The sequence below is a fragment of the Lontra canadensis genome, unplaced genomic scaffold (assembly GCF_010015895.1).
Source record: "Lontra canadensis isolate GAN:19392208 unplaced genomic scaffold, GSC_riverotter_1.0 scaffold59, whole genome shotgun sequence".
Lineage (NCBI taxonomy): Eukaryota > Metazoa > Chordata > Mammalia > Carnivora > Mustelidae > Lontra > Lontra canadensis.
The window spans coordinates 320,753-325,860 of NW_022631053.1; positions in this window are offsets into that span (position 1 = coordinate 320,753).

The window sequence follows — 5,108 nt, forward strand, 5'->3', positions numbered from 1 at the left end:
GCTGGGTTTACTCCTAAATCTGGGTGAAGTCACCCTTCAGGGCAGAGTAAACTAGCCTCGGATTTCACCCAGGAAACCACAAACCGAATTCAGAGACTGAATCTAGGCTGCCACCTGGTGGTCATTAGGAATATATGCGTTTGAAGAGTTCTGTGAGCCGGTTTGCAGGATGCAAAGTCAGGACAGGAATTTGGCCTACAGCCTCCTTTGATCCATCTGTGGGTTATAAAAATCCATTTCATGGATCGCGTTGAGACTGCAATTAAGATAGATTCGTTGTTTTTCACAGAATATTCATGCAATAAAAGAGAGCTATTATTAGAAACATAAAATAGTATACTGAAATCTTAAAGACCAATTATTTCCATTTTACCATTTTATAGTTAAGGAACATGAAATCCAGGAGGGGTGCAGAGCAAGTCCTAAAAAACAGACTTTTTGATCCCGCAGTCCTTTAGCAAATGTAGGTCAGAAGAAGCAAGTTCATTATGAGCATGACAAAAACTATGATAGGTAAACATAGAATGCTTTGAGTGGCTTAAATCTTTCATCCCGTCTTCTTATCTGCTTTATCTTCCCATCCTCTCATCTGCCTTCTGGGTAGGCTGCCAGCAGCTAGCTCCAAGTGGGTAAGGGCAGGAGAGGACTCCAGAGCGGGAGGGAGGAAGAGGATGGTTGCAACAAGGGCTACTGCCTGGGGAAGGGTGCCATGTTTCCTCCGATGAGGTAGACCAGAGCAATCTGGGTGGTTGTGCTTCACTTTCACTTTCTCTTGTGTATGAATCTCTTCCTTTCAGATTCTCCCTCTGTGCTTCCGTCTGGTTCAGTGTCTCTTCTTTCTTCTTCTCCACCTCTTCCTCCTTTTCTTTGAAACTAAAAAAAGGATGTCTCCTTGGCACCAAGACTGCTGCACAGACCAAGGGCTGGGGTTAACACATACATCATTTCCCCTCTGCAGCTCTCCCTCTGATCAGCCGATGACAGTTAGCCCACTTCCTCTGATTAACTGACACAACACTGATGCAGCATGATAACGTCTTTCCAGAAATCCTGGTTTGTTCTCCAGTCCCTCACTGGGTTCCACTCCACACCCTCACTTTACCCGCCAGAGTCTCTAGTTCACTGCGACTGGGTAACAGTCTGACTTTGGTGGGATGGCCTCGGAGCTTCAGGGCTTCCCTGCTGGGGAGATGAGAGAACAATACGGGCTTAAAAAAGAGCTACCCGTCCCTCCAATCTATTCACCTCCTGGCCCATCTCAGTGTAACCCAAGTGCTCATGCATGGGCTCATGCTCATGAGTATGGGCACTTAGAGGTAAGTGCCCATACTCACCCAACATTTTTTTTCCCTTACACCAAATCTACAGCAACTACCAAATTCTACCTGCTGTCCTGGCTTTTAATGCCTATCCTCTTAAAGATGTTAGTCTATCAGACCAAAGACCCCAGTTTTAAATATTCCTCAAATCCATGGGGTCACTAACCTCCTGGCACTTATTTCATAGCTCCTCCAAGCTTCAACCCAAGTTAAATGATTTTTTTAAAAAAGAAACTTATTTATTTACTTATATAGAACATGCGTGCATGAGCAGGCATGAAGGGGTAGAGGGAGAGGGAGAGAGAGAACCTTAAGCAGGCTCCACGCTCAGCGCAGAGCCCAACACAGGGCTCAATTTCAGTGACCCCAAGATCATGACCTAAGCTGAAATCAAGAGTTGGACGCTCAACCAGGTGCTCCCTTAAATATTTTTTATTCAAAAAAATTATATTGTTTTTCTGTCATCCCCTCTTTCTTTTCCTGTCACCAATGCTATCATTGTCATGAGTGTCATGAATGATCCATACCAGGTACCTGGTATAGAGGGGAACCCAACAGAGGCCCTCTTTTCTTCTAGACAGGGAGACCAAGATGAAAATCTTTCCACATTTCTTATCCCTCGAGTCCATGGAGCCCCAAAAGAACCCTGCCTCTCATCCTCCTACATTCTCAGATCCTTCCTCCTCCACTGCACATACACTCCATACTATGGGCCCCAGGCTCTTTGCTCTTCAATAGGCTTGTAAAGCACTGAGCATTCACTGTATGAGTCCCACTTGAGACCTTAATGAGGTGCTGTGCTTCTAAGTTAACAGGCTTGATCAAAAGAAAGATAGATCACAGCTCATAGGACCGTCAAACAATCTTACGCTCAAACCATCTGAGTATGATGAAAGACATGAGTGTCACTATTTAATCTAGAGAAGACAGAACTGTAGTGTCTTTGGTGGAGGAAAACTTTCTCAAAAGTAATTTCCTTGGGACGGTCCTCAAAAAAAAAAGGAAAAAAAAATACACTAATACGTTTGGGAACTACAAACTCTCCCCTTCTAGGGAGTCACATTCTTATGAGCTTATTAAAAGCTTCAAGATGTTGTGTCTAGAAATCACGTTTGTCTCTTGTTGACCATATGTTTCCCCAAATTATTTAATCAGACTGGAGAGTGCACCCTCTAAGGCAGAGCATTTTACATTGTGTCTCTTCATATGCCCCTCCACCTCGCTTCTTTCTGGCACCACCCAATAAAATGCAACTTGGATAGAATTTTAATTTCAGGTCTCTGAAGGAGTATTCTCCACAGAGGCCTAGGACAGACTGCTCCCCTGGGCTGCAAGACTACAAACAAGGAAGCCATAGCAAGACAGAAGGAAGGACTTTCCTGCAACTGAGTTGAGTGATTCAACAGGAAAGGTGTGTGAAGAAAGTTTGCAAATCCCATTTCTTGGAATCCTGAACTCCCAGAACACAGAAGCAAAGAGAAGGAGATGACCTTGGTGGACTCTTTTCTGTCTGGAGAAAGTCTAGAAAACCCTCCATTAGTTGGACCACAGCCTTCCTTCCTACAAATCTATCTGCTATTCCCACTTTCGAGCCTTTGGTATGGCAAGGAGAAAAATTCACTCAAACTCCCACATCAGCAATGTGAAGGAACCAGACTCAGTGAAGAATGGATGTTTGCAAAGCCTCACTCACATCCGAGAAAGGAGAAAGGCTGAGGACTGAAATAAAAGCAGGTCACTCGCAGCTGCACCTGGGTGGAGGGGCCCAGCTGCTTGGCCCCGAGCAGGGCTGGGAGCTGCAGCTTCTCTTTCATGGGACGGCCTCTCTGAGCAGCTGTCTGGGCTCCATGGCTGGGATCTGGCTGGGCCAGCTGCCAGTGGAGTGCTCCATCCTGCAGCCTCAGAACCCACTCCCAGCTCTAGCTCAGCTGGGCCACTCGGAAACCATTTTTACCTCTCAGTGCTCTCCAGTTACCTGTCTGGGGGATAATATCATTCACAAGCAATTTTTACTTGGCTTTGCCATAGACAATAGTTGTTTTCTACTGCATCTTCTATTACCCGCAGGATGATTTCTTACCAACGGTCTGTCACTTAATATTTCCATTTTCCACAATAAGCCACATGTAGCCACATGAGACAAAAGAACAATAATGGCTGCAGAGGTCATAGATTCCTAGAGCCAAGAGAATCTTTGAAAATATTTCTGTATTTGTCAGAAAAGGAAACTGATGTCTATGAAACTACGTAACAACCACAAGGTTAATGTTAAAGTGGAGGGTCCCTTCTACTCCCAGTCCAATGTTTATACTGAATTCCTTAATGCCCAAGGGAGAGGGCTCCCACAGGGACACACAGGCCATGTGACAAGGCGCTGTACAGCCAAATCGCACAGGCAGTAAGTTGAGTCCTGAAGATGTTAATTCCTATGCACCGGACTACAGAGCCACCTAATGGCAGAGTCTGATGCTGGTGCCCACTCTCCTAACCATGACACTACCAATATTGATCAAAATGTTAGCATTTTGGTGGCGCCTGGGTGGCTCAGTGGGTTAAAGCCTCTGCTTTCGGCTCAGGTCATGATCCCAGGGTCCTGGGATCGAGCCCCACATCAGGCTCTCTGCTCAGCAGGGAGCCTGCTTCCTCCTCTCTCTGACTGTTTCTCTGCCTACTTGTAATCTCTGTCTGTCAAATAAATAAATAAAATCTTAAAAAAAAAATAATAAAATAAAAATTAAAAAAAATGTTAGCATTTTGGACAGAACCACCAATGATTCCTGTGCTGACAAGCCCTGTATCTTCAGAGACATTTAGCATCTTTGGCCCTCGGACACTAACTACCAGGAGCAGCTTGACGGTCACTCTGAAAATTAAAATGCCATTCCGTATTTACAAACTTTCTGTAGAGGTGCTCCTCTCTAGACCCCAACTGTTAAGGAAAATATTGCATTTCAGAAACTTAGGGCTAAAAAGAATTTTAAAGAGCTCCACTGGTTTAGTTGTTTTCATTGTATGGCAGGTGTTGGAGAAGTGGGGAGACAGCTGATCACCAATGCTAAATGTTAGCCAGGAGTGACAGTGATTGAGGGTTGAGGAAAATTTTTCAGAGTTTAAAAAAACTTCTTGGAACTGAAACTCAATAAACTGGAGACATCTCCAGGTTGTGACAGAGTTTTTTAAAATTCAGCTTTAAAAGTTCCTTGGGAAAGCAGTCATTTATTTAGAAAGAAAGAAAAGGAGAAGAGAGAAAGAGAAAGAAGGAAAGAGAGAGAGAGAAATAGAGAGAGAAAGAATTTAAAGTGGTTTAAACATTTTTTTTAAAAGGGCTAATAAGTCAACCCCAAAAGAACTTGTCCACGATGTCATGCATATTTAAAAACAAACTTCTGTAGAATTTACCAGAGTGTGAAAGAGGTATGCAAACTCATCCATTTTGCTCAGAACTGTCTCAAGTGTGTGATAGGGCTGCGAGCATTTTGTCTGAGACAAATGTGAGTTAACTTTTAGACACCCCTCCTCCTGGGGACAGAAAGCTTTATCACACAGAGATTCCAGTAACATTGTAGGAAGACTCCTACACATGCATTGTTAAATGGGAGGTACCTTTCCCTTAATAGGAAAAGACCTTTCATTTTACAAAGACTAAGGCAGCCCTCTGACAGGAAGGGCTCTTTCGTGGTGAGCTCAGTGACTTCAGATCTTTTGTTCTTCAGTCTCCTGAGCTAGGGCAAAGGATGTGGCTGGTGTAGGAGGTGGAGACTATGCATGTGTGTGTGTGAGTGTGTGTGT